The following is a 12,520-nucleotide window of genomic DNA, read 5'->3' as shown; positions in this document are numbered from 1 at the left end:
TTAAGCTTCAGCAAAGTCACAAAGCCAAGAACAGATGAGAAAGTTTTCTTAACCAAACTTAGGATGTGTTAAATGTTACAAGGAGAGACAGAGTCCTGGGCCAAGCTGAATCTGTACTTTTATGCCTGTGTCTGGGAAGATGGAAAGCATCCAAATGTGCAAGAATGTGAATACCCCAAGTAAAATTCTGTGGTGCTCAGAGAGACAATTGTTTTCAGAAGAAGTGGAATTGTGTGGGCTAAGGGAGAATTTTGGTAGGGATGCTGATGCTAGTAGCATTTGCTATAGAAAACCTGCATCTGTCAGCCATATTTTTCAATTTATCTATAATTTTGAGACTGCGATATCCATCAAGGTCAGATCTGTCTTAAATTAGTCAAGCATTGTAAGCAGTTGGAGGAATTTTACAAAAGCTGTCCCAGAACAAAGACTGCCTCTTTAATTACTTTATCTTTACCCAAAAAACACATATTTAAAGCTTTTACAACAAAGCTAAACCATAGGGAAATATCCTGTGTGGCCCTCCTGCCCAATTAAATATATTTGTTTTAAAGCCTTTTCAGTCTCCTTATACCTTATGCCAACTTCCTACCCCACCCCACTCACACACATACTCTGCAATCCAGTAACATTGTCCCCCTTTGCCTGAAACTCTCTCCCTCCTCATCTCTCCCTTGAGTCAAAATGCTCAATTTGTAGTTCTAAATTTGATATCATTCTATCTGGGTTTGAATCTTATCTTTTCTACTTCCTGTGTAACCTTAGACAAGTCACTTAAAGGTCCATGCCTCTTATTTTCCCATATCTAAAATGAAGAGTAAACTAGATTATCTATAAGGTCCCCTCTAACTCCAGTTCTATGGTCCCCATTATAAAGACTAGAAGGCCTTGGAGGCAGAGATGGTGTCTAATCTTTCCTACACAACCTTTAGGGAGGCAGCTGGTGTAGTAGATAGATTATGGAACTTAAGAATCAGACCTGGATTCGAATCCTGATTCAAACATTTACTAACTGTGTGACCCTAGGCAAGTCTCTGAGCCAAACTGTGCCTCAGTTCATTCAGCTATAAAATGAGAATGTCAGATTTAATGGTCAAGGTTCATTTCATCTCTCAACCCATGATCCTTTACACAGCTGTATATATCTTTATTGAAAATCTAATATGCTATTAGTAACTAATAGAGACTAAATAAAAACATGTTTAGTAAAAAAGTAAAAGATAGTTATCACAAGGATGATTATTACATAAGCCACTTTGCTAACTAAACTTCAAATAATGACCTGCTCATACAAATGTTTTCCTGGCTGCTTCTCCCCACAGTGGTCAAATAAAGTATAAAGTTCATCAGTACTTTTAACTTGCCCAACATCAAATGTTGTCATCAGAGATGAATAAGAGAGTAGTCATTTCTTGATCTAACAAGTTACAATGACTAAGGTAGTAGTCACTCAATAATTCAATTCAACAAACTGTTATTAAAGTTTGTGTGAAGATTTTCAGCTAGATGCCAGAGAGAAAGAGCTGGAAGGGGGAATGGGATGGAGGGAGAATTCAGAGATGAATAGGCCTGGTCCCTCTGCTATAAAAGTTTACAACTAACTAAGGAGATTTGATATTTGATATGTGAGGTATTCAGGGAAGACTAGCACCTCTGGTGTGAGAGTTTGTCAACAAGCCCTTTTCAGGGATGCTCATATACTTTTGGTGTTTACCTGGCACTCAACTCTCACCTATGACTCCAAGAAGCTGTAACATGCATAGTGGCCACACCCTAGTAAAACTCTCAGCAGACATGCTAAACCTGATTGAAGGTAAACAATAGGCCTCAAACCCATCAGTGAGGTAGGAGGGAATCTACCCCAAGCATAGGAAGACTTATCCCAGCAGAATAGGCAGATAAGAACAATTTGTTCAAACAGCCATGAAGGTGGCTAATGCAGGTGCTGTGGAGCTCTTAGAACTTAGCCAAATATCAAAGACACCAAGGTCATCTACTGTATTTTTGTCTGGCCATTGGACTTTGATGATTCTGGAAGACAGAGTGAGACTAACGACTTTGTGCAACTCTGCCTCATTTAAATCCAACTGACACATGAGTCAAGACATCACCTGTGGTGTCACAGGTCCTCTTCAAAAACGAAGGACAAACAACAATAAGTATATAAGAAAGTCACAAAATGCTAGGTGAACTCTGAAAAAAGGAAAGATATTTCTTGGTGATGTATTAGGGAGATTCAAGAATTAATATGTTATTAATGTGAAATATCCTCCCCCTTCCCAAAAAAACTAGGAAATCTCTTGATCCAATCACTTCACTAATGCTAACAGGAAAAGAAGTGAGTCATTAGCTATTGACTCCCAAGGAAGTTCCAAGTGAAAGCAATATGATTTCTTGAATGGGCCTCATTCATTACATTCTGAATGTTATGAATAGAATGAGAAGTTGCATGGTATAGTGGTTAGAGGACCAACCGTGGATTCAGGAAGACCTGGTTCAAGACTAACCTCTAACACATTCTAGATGAGTAGCAATGGGCAAGCCACGCAACCTTTAAGACTATTAAGCTATAGATAAATGACTGACCTGCATTGGTGGATGGATCTTCCATACTACAAGTTCCTCATATAGATGAAATCTCAGGCCTGAACAACAACCTCACCCTGCAAATCTCACTACCTTCCCCCCAAAAAAATGGAATAAAATTGATCAGGAATTTTTAATAATTTAAATATGTTGCATTAGACCATTTTAGTGGCTTAATGAAGCCAATATGAACATTAATTTAGCCATGAAAGCATCAGCTTATATACTTAGGCCAAAAAGAAACTGATTATAGTCTGCTTCTCTTTCCTATCCCCTTTCCGTAATATTTGCTTAGGAAGTTGAATTTGCAGGGAAATGCCGAGTAGGTTGGCTACGGGCAATCTACTCCTGGGGGAGCAAAAGGGGTGGCTGGCCTCCCAGCCAGCCTTAGAGAAGTTAAAAGAGGTAAATGCGCAGGATGCCAATTCACATCTGTAGCCAAAAGAACTTTTGCCTTAATAATTTCAAAAATCAATTTGCAAGGTTGGATAAGTATACTTTAGCAATTAGCTATGCGTAGTATAAATATCTAAATATTTCAAATAAAATATGAAAGTAATGTGGTACAATGGAAAGAACACTAATTTTGGAGGTGGAGGACTTGGACTCATATCCCATTCCCTTATGTTCACTAACTACATGACCTTGGCTAAGTCATTTAAGCCCTCTTGGGCTTGGATCGATCACTAAATATTGGTTGAGCTGACTACAGAATGAAAATTAAAATTCAAATATAAATTTGAAAATAGAGATATTAAGGGGGGAAAGTACCAAAAGCTTTGGTCTTCAATGAAAACCATGAAATAAAATTATATACTCCTTTCAGATCTTAATCATTTGGGAGTATTATATAGTATGACTGTATGAACCACCCATCAACTACCTATGTTTAAAGGTTATACAGTTTTCTATCACAGAACCTTTGATACATGATCTAAGTAAGCATGCTGTAGTGTATTAATACAATTGCTAACATTGATAGAGTGCCTACTATGTGCCAGGCGCAGTGCTAAACACTTCACAAAGATTACCCCATTTGATCTTCACAACAACTCTGGGAAATAGGTAATATTATTATCCCCATTTCATAGTTGAGAAAACTGAAGTAAACAGAGGTTAAGTGATTTATCCAAGGACACAGAGCTAGTAAGTGTCTGAATCTGGATTTGAACTCAGGTCTTCTTAACTCCAGGCTCAGCACTCTATCCATCATGCATCTAGCTGCCTCAATAGTTAATTGTATTATACATAATGCTTTGTATACCACATTGATTTGCCTTTCTATGTACACCCCCTGTTACATGGCAAGACTGAGTAGAATATAGCAGGATTCTCTAAGACAAGTTATTTTGTTTTTATCATTGTTGTTGTTTTAATATCATGGAATGATTGTAATCTCCATGTTAGTCAATCTACATCTGAAGCAGAAGCCATTTAAGCCAAGATGAACTCTCTGTCAAAAAGATTCTCCCAGAAGGGTATGATTGCAAAAGGAGTTGGATTGGTCCTTTAGAGAGAGGAAGAGATGGACATCCTCAGTGTTACACTGGTACCTATAAAAAATTTAAAACCTAGAGTAAGGGCTCTGGTGCTCTGGGTAGATTCTCTTGAAAGATTTATGGGAAAGAACTGCATAGGATGCAAAAGCACAAGGAGAAGGGATTTACTTCCATTAGAGTGAGAGCAGACACCAATCTGAGTCCTGAAGCAATGAAGTATCATTTTCTTACCAATATTATATATAAACTGTGAGATAATATAATATATAAAATCCCAGGATGTTACAGACATTTTAATCATAATATACCAATTATAACCATGATTTATTTTGACAGCTTTACCATCATGACTGTCTTTGGGATAAATACCTAAAGAAAAGCCATAATAATATGATATGTACAATTCAGCACATTTCAAATGTTTGTTGTATTGGAGCAGAGGTGGGCATTTAGCTAAATTGAATAGGCAATAAAATCTAATCTGCAAAGAAATGAGCTACAGTGGCAATGAAATGGGTATTTTAATGCTGACCCTAAAGCAGAGTCCTTTTAATATTTTAACAACTATTTCAATATAATTGATTTCCTTTCTAATCCTATATATTTTATTTTTATGCATTTAAAATATCATTCTGAGAAGGGGTCCATAGGCTTCACCAGACTGTCAAAAGGGTCCAGAGCATAAAAAAGGTAAGAATCTCTTACCCTTATTAAATTGAATTCTTACTGAATCCATTTATTTCTTCATTTATTTCTTACAGAAAACAATCTTCCTGGGATAGACAAGAAAACACAAAGAACTGTCAGATATTTGAGACACAAAGATGAACTTCATATTAAACACATCTGATTCCCAAGCTATCCTTATACACGTAAACGGAAACAATTAGCCTTTGGATGAAAAATCTTGACAGTACAAAGAAAGACCATGACCTAATATCAGAGCAAAGTTAAGAAATGTCATTAAGTGAGATGATTAGCTGATGATGGAAGGTCACACCCAGTTTACTTTTCACAGTTGATAGATCAAAGTTTTTCATTCATTTTAAGGGGAAAAAAAAACAATATAGTTAGTTGCCTTTGGAAAATTCTTTCACAAAACGTCGTCTCTCTTCAACCTGCTATTTCTAAGACTTATGGGAATTGTCTTACAGGAACCGTCAGGACAGATGTCAGTAAGCCAAAGCAGAGTATAAAAAAACATTAGCATTCATCATGACTTAAATGGTCTTCTTTGGTAGGAGATGAAATAATGTGGAAATTGCAATCATATCAAAATCTTAAGTTTTAAAAATTCTGCCTTGTAAAGCACTGGTAGCTTCTGCCTGTTGTTGCCACATAGAAGAGCATGAGGACAGTGGCAAATCCACTTTTCAGCCCCCAACAAGAGTTCACCAAATATGCCCAAATTATAGAAATCCTTCTGTACAGCTTTAAAAGAATGCCACTCAAAATTAAACGTATTTCATTCATGTAGTATGTGTCAAAATGAATTCTGATCCTCTTCTCCATTGATACATCATGGGGTAGGTATCTTCACAGGTTTGCAACCAGAGGTGTTAAAAGCCCCAGGAGGGGGGAAAAGGTGGGAAGCTCACTGTAGCACAAACTACAGATGTCAGAACAATTCTGTTGTTCATCTTACTTAATCTAACAAATGTTTCTTTCTTACTATTTCTTTTCATTTCCAGATTGTGTTTACTAGGGGCAGCTAGGTGGCACAGTGGATAGAGCACCAGCCCTGAAGTCAGGAGGACCTGAGTTCAAATCCGGCCTCAGACCAAACACTTGACACTTACTAGCTGTGTGACCCTGGGCAAGTCACTTAACCCCAACTGCCTAAAAAAACAAAAACAAAAACAAAATAAGATGAATCAGATTGTGTTTACTAAGATGGGAAAAAAATGTTGCTAAACATTAGCCCCCATGAAATTTAGTCATGTTTGCTCTGGTAGGGATCATACAATCCTAGATTTAGAGCTAAAAGGGACCTTATAAGCCATCAAGTCCAACCCCCTCATTTAATATTTGGGGAAACTGAGGCACAAAAAGTGCCTCAGAGACTCACCCATACAACTAGTGAGTGTCTAGTCAGGTCTTCCTGATTCCAAGCTCAGAGCCCTATTCACTGCATCACACTGTCTCCTCAAAAGCTTTCCTTCAGGTCTAGGCTAGACTCTTCAATCCATGGCTATAGTGTTGTCATGTCCTCATAAGTGGAAGGATAGATTTTACATGCAGAATAATAGCACAATTTTCCATCAAACAAGCACATGTAAGATTTTGAAAAGTTTTTACCCCATGAATTTAGCCAGTATTAAAGATTTTTAAGGATCAGAGAACTAAGCTATTGACCAGAAGAAAGGGAGGACAGCTTTTGTCCTAAAGATGTCAAATAATATCACACGGTCAAATAACCAAAACTCTGACTTCCAGCCATGAGATGCTGATCAAAAGAGATTAGAAGCTTCTCTCCCGATTGAAAAGGAGGTGAATATGGGCAGGTTGTCTTCTATTTTGCAATACCCAAATATATAAATATATATAACATATAAATATAATATAATATAAAATATTATATATGTGTGTGTGTGTGTGTGTGTATATATATATATATATATATGTATATACATATAAGCTTTGAAGTAACCCATACCTTTCTGGCTTCTTGGAGATTAATAGCTTTGTTGTTTAGTCATTCAGTCATGTCTGACTCTTAGCGACTCCAAAGATTTGTCCATGGGGTTTTCTTGGCAGAAATACTGGAATGGTTTACCAGTTCCTTCTCCAGTATGTCCCCATTTTACAACTGAGGAAATGAGGCAAAGAGGGGTTAAGTGACTTGCCCAGGGTCACACAGCTAGTAAGAGTCTGAGGCCAAATTTGAACTCAGTTCTTCCTGATTCTAAACCCAGTGCTCTATCCACTGCACCACCTAGCTGTTTTAGCAATAGCTTAATAACAATAGCTTTAGCCATCCCAAATTACCAGTTATAAATGATAATGGTTAAACTAAAATCCACTTGCTAAAGATGAATATTAGCTATTTACATTTTATAATAATAATAACAATAATTAATAGTAAAATGTAATAATAATATATAATAAACACTTAAAGTTTGTATGTAGTGATGGGTACAGATAAAGAAGAAATCATCTAAATCAAAGCCTACAATGTACCATTATGTATTTTTTTTTCTCACCAAAAATGAAGAGAAGGTAAAGTGGTGTAATGGAAAGAATGCTTTATTTGTAATCAAGGGTCCACCAGGATTGAAATAGGAATATGCTGGAGCCAGCTCAAACCAGCTTGTGAGATCTGATTGTTAAATTTCCCAGTGTGAGTATCAACACAACAGAAATAGGCAATGCTACAAATTAGGGCTTGACTTATTGTTTTGTTGATTGTCTAGACTTAAGTGATGGAGAAAATGTTAATAATGCAGATTAAACGTAAAAGTGTGTCCTCTTCAGAGAGTCTGCTGCTAAACATCTGCCAGTGCACCTCTGAATACTAGCCCAACAGGCATCACAGGCAGATCTTCCCTTCCCCTGCCCCAACCCCAACATCCTAGTTCCCACCTGGTATTGGACACCCTTTTTTTGGCTGGAAGCTTCACCCTCCACTCTGACTCTGAAGCCCACTTACCGATTCCCCTGGTAGCTGTAGGCCAGGCTGTCCAAGGCTCAACCTGCCATTTTTCCACCCCAACCCCAGAACATGATCATTCATACTGCTTGACTGAGCAGTGAGTTGCCAGCTACAATCCTTTTAGGAAAATGATTGGGCTTCATCACCTGCCCTGCTACTGCTCCATAAGGCCTGCCAGACCTTACCCTCTATTCCCGTCTCTATATCCTCAATCAGGCATTGTCACCTGACCTGTCAGATGTCCCCTAATGACTCCTAAACCTCACCCTCTACTTTGTTCTTAACAGGTGCATAACAGGTTATTAACTTGTCATAGTTCATGGACTCCCTTGGCAGTCTGGTGAAGCCTATGGACCCCTTCTCAGAATAATGTTTTTAAATGAATGAATACAATATATAAGATTTCAAAGGAAAACATTTTATATATATGTGTGTGTGTGTATGTGTGTGTGTGTGTGTGTGTGTATTAAAAAGAAATAAATAACATAATAAATAAAAATAAATAAATTTTAAAAATAAAATATTTTAAACACATTTATGAACCCCAGGTTAAGAATCCCTGTGCTACACCCTATGGATGAATGGGCTTTGTCATCTTTTTTATAGCTAAATCTTCCTATACCTCCCATTTCCCCTAATCAGAATGTTAGCTCCTTGAAAGCAGAGACTATATCATTTTTGTAGGTATATCCCCAGCACTTGGCACAGAGTAAACAATGAATTTTCATTAATTCTTTCACTCACTCATTCATTCATTCATTCATTCATTCACCCACCTCTAGCCATACCAGTTATGTGTCCATAGGCACATAATCTAACCTCTCTGGTTCTCAGTTTCCTTATTTGGTCTTCATAATAACTTTTGAGATAGGTGCTATTATTGTCCTGATTTTACAGATGAGGAAACTGAGGCTGAGAAAGGTTAAGTGACTTTCACAGACCCACACAGATGGTAAGTACTTGAGGCAGAATTTTCACTGATTAAAAAAAAATGCAAGGAGAACACGTGAAACTAAAGTTGGGGCATACTTTCTTGCATAATATAATGCAAATTCCCAAGAATAAAGAATTTCTTTTCTAAACCAAGAATTGCCCTCAGGGAATCAAAAGCTAAACTATCTAATTACGATAGCATGACTTTTTTTATAATTAACAAAGCAATACTCCATTACTTTATAAGGGGATAAAGACTGGACCTGTGATTTCATCAGAATATACAACTCCCTTCCAGATGAGGAAATGTCCTCTACAAATGCAGTTCAGCACCTTCTCTGTAGACTACAGAGAGCTGTCTAGAAGACTGACTGGCTATGCATCTTGCTCAGGGTCACGCAGCCAGTATATGTCAGAGACAGAACTTAAAACTAGGTTTTCCTGGTTTTGAAGCCAATCTGCTATGCACTACTTCACAGTGCCTCTCTATTTCACATTATTCCCCCTAAAAAAACCCTGAGGGAGATAGAGTAACTATTATTATTCCCATTTTACAGATAAAGAAATTGAGACCCAGAAAAGTTAAGAGAGAGAAAGAGACATATAAAGTGTAATAAAAGAATTTCTGGCTCGGTTTTATTACCACCATTTATTTAAAATGAGAGGTCATGTAACTAAGATAGAACTAGCAAAATCAATCTCAGACATCAAACTATAGATCCTGTTAATGGTTAGTTTGCAAATTCCAACTATAACCCTGGTGTTTACTGACTAGTTTTCTATTTTACCTGATCTAGATCTTCCCCTTCTGCTCTCCATTCTTTGATGTGTAACTCATTACCTACTTCTGCTATCTGTAAATTTCCATCGTGCTCATCCTGCCTATGAAACTAAAACTTATCTGAGACTGCCGAAACTGCTACTCAAGGTTCGCTGGTTTTGTCTACAGTGAGTCTATATTTTACGTATATATGTTATATTATGCATATATATAATAAATCAATTTTTCTGTATCTCTGCTTGTTGATAATTATAACCTAACAACAATTCCTTGGACAATTTCTGTCACAAGAGAAACACAGAGACATACATAGAGAGAAAGACATACACAGAGAAAAGTATATAGAGAGACACACATAGAGGTATACACAGAAGACAAAGACATGCACATACAGAGACACAAAGTGAGAGACAAAGACAACAAGCATTTGTTGTTTCCTACATTCCAGTCATTATGCTAAATTCTGGGGATACCAATACAAGAGAGATAGTCCCAGCCCTAGGAGCTTACTCCTAATAAGAGATGGTGAAAGGAAATGGGAAAGGTGCCCCAGAGGCAGCATGGTGTGGAGATGCCTGCGAAGTGTCAGGGAGGGCCTGGTTAGGGCTGGGGAAGGGAGATAAGGATGATGACCAGGTAGAAGATGGTGTGGTTGGTGTGGTAGAAGTGAGGAAGAGGTGTGGAAGGAAGACCTCAGGCCTGCAGAGATAGCCACTGAGCTAGTAAGTGACAGAGTTAGGGCCTGAGTCCAAAAGCTGACTACAAAGTCCTAGCAGAGAACCCTTTCTATTATACTGCCTCTTTTTTCCCCCAGTTTTATTAATATGCTTTATATTTTTTTTTAGAATTTTTGACTCCCTTTCAATTTTTATTGTTCTGGTTTTAATTTAGTAAATTTACAGTGCATAGCCCAGGAAAGTAGAAATTTCAACATAAAAAAAAATCAAGCTTTTGTGTCAATGCAGTCTAATGATTCCTTACAAATGGAAGGCTTACTCATTTCCATGAACATCAAATTAAAATTACACTTAGAATATATTAAAAAAAAAAAAGTTAGGCCCAGGGCTTCATCTGAAAGAGCAAGGGAATCAATCTTGGTGATTGGCATTAGGTGTACAGTAGGGGGAAGGGCAGCTCTGGTGTTGGCTGAAGCCAGTTATCCTGGCTCCACTGAGCGTCCTTGGACTCCATGAGGTGGAAGGTGTATGCATGGTGAGAATGTGGGGAGCGGTTCAGCTCACTCTTATGAACGACCTCCCCATGTATCAAGATGAGACCCCCTTCTGGGTAGGTGTAGGGATGAAACGACTCTCCTCATAAACCGGTTCAGACCCTATGAAGTTGGTGCAACCTCCAGAGTTTGTCTGCACCCGTACCATCCTCCAAGAAATACCACCAGTGTGGGAGCCAGGGATGAACCAGAGGCAGCCATTCTCCAGGGTGGCATCCTCCAAGGTGATCCAAACACCCAGTACTAGGCCCAGTGGCTTAGTGTGGAGAAAGGTGGCATCCTGGTGTGGAGTGACTTCCCCGCCAAAGTGTGGTTGCTTGAAGATGTACGTGCTTTGAACTATCACAGGTACTTCAAGCCCCAGACTCTTGACCAACTCCTGTACCTGAAGTGAGTGGGTAACACTCTTAAAGACAGGGTAATGGGCATGCAGAGCATGGCCAATCTTATTGATAGAGTTCTCTGGCCGAAATAGAAAATTGCCTTCCTTGTCAAACACTCCTTTCTCAAAGAAGAACCTGATCTTGTCTTCACTGGTCAAAAAATAGTCAGTATTGCCCTGGGATCGGAGCTGTTCCTCTTCTTGAGTAGAGAATTCAATGCGACAGTGAGATGGGATTTCCATTTCTGCTATGATCTTCTGGATTTGTTCCCTCATGATATCACACTCTTTGGGGGAAAATATCCCTTCCAGGACCAGAAATCCATCCTCTTGGAACTTCCATAGCTGCGTTGAGCTCAGGCCTGCCATGGGACTCAAAGGGACGGGCTGGTGAGGCCTCTTTTGTCCTTGTTTTGGTTTTTTTCTGGGAACAGAACAGGCAGCTGAATTCTGGCTCCTGGGTAGTGGCTTCAATATGCTTTATATTTACATCACATTTATGGATTACTCCCACTTATAACAAAGCAAAATAGGTAAGTACAATTAAGAACACAATAACCTCATCTTAGTTTTTGCAGTATTTCACATTTTGGTGCCCCTTACCTCTCTATTTTTAAAAAATTAACAGAAACCTATTTATTTTCACTCCACACCTCCCCCACTCTACTGAGAAAAAAAAACTAATTTGTTGTTGTCCAATCATTTCAGTTGCATCCAACTCCTTGTGACCTTTTTGGGGTTTTCTTGGCAAAGGTACTAGAGTAGTATGCCATTTCCTTCTCCAGCTCATTTTATAGACGAGGAAACTGAGGCAAACAAGGTTAAGAGACTTGCCCAGCTAGTGAGTGCCTGAGACCAGATTCCAACTCAGGAAGAGGAGTCTTTCTAACTTCAGGCCTAGCATTCTATCCATTGAGCCACCTACCTGCCCTAATTACTAATTACTTGTAATAAATATGCATAGTCAAGCAAAACAAATCTGTAAGTATGTATGTGTGTAGATATATAGATATATGTCTTGTTCTGGACCCTAAATCCATCCTCTTTGTAATGGATAGCATACTTCATCACTGGTCCTCCAGAATCATGAATGGTCATCTTATTAATCATAGCTTAAAGCTTTCAAAGTTGTTTGTTGTCAGAGTGTTGTATAAATTGTTCTGGTTCTGCTCATATCTTCATTTCTCATTTATTTCTAAAAGTTCTTCAAATTGGTCATTTTAAAATATTGATGTTATAGTATAAATTGTTCTTCTGCTTCTACTCCCTTTACTCTGTAACATATAAGTCTTTGCATATAAGCCTTTTTGAAATCATCTATTTCCTCATTTCTTCAGCACAATAATAATCCAATACAATAATATACCACAACTTTTCCAACAGTTCCTAAATCGTCAGATATCCTCTTAGTTTACTTCCTTTTATTTTTAAAATATATTTTTTTATCATTTTTGGT

At 38.0% G+C, this 12,520-nt stretch overlaps 1 pseudogene; it reads right to left on the bottom strand.

Moving 5' to 3' along the window:
* Nucleotides 1-10,455: 10,455 nt before the first annotated feature.
* Nucleotides 10,456-11,530, bottom strand: LOC110195405 (phytanoyl-CoA dioxygenase domain-containing protein 1 pseudogene; annotated as a pseudogene).
* Between the last annotated feature and the right edge of the window lie 990 nt (nt 11,531-12,520).

This window comes from Phascolarctos cinereus, unplaced genomic scaffold (genome assembly GCF_003287225.1).
Source record: "Phascolarctos cinereus isolate Bilbo 61053 unplaced genomic scaffold, phaCin_HiC Scaffold_4;HRSCAF=312, whole genome shotgun sequence".
In the NCBI taxonomy this organism is placed as follows: domain Eukaryota; kingdom Metazoa; phylum Chordata; class Mammalia; order Diprotodontia; family Phascolarctidae; genus Phascolarctos; species Phascolarctos cinereus.
This window is presented reverse-complemented; position numbering and strand designations above follow the sequence as displayed.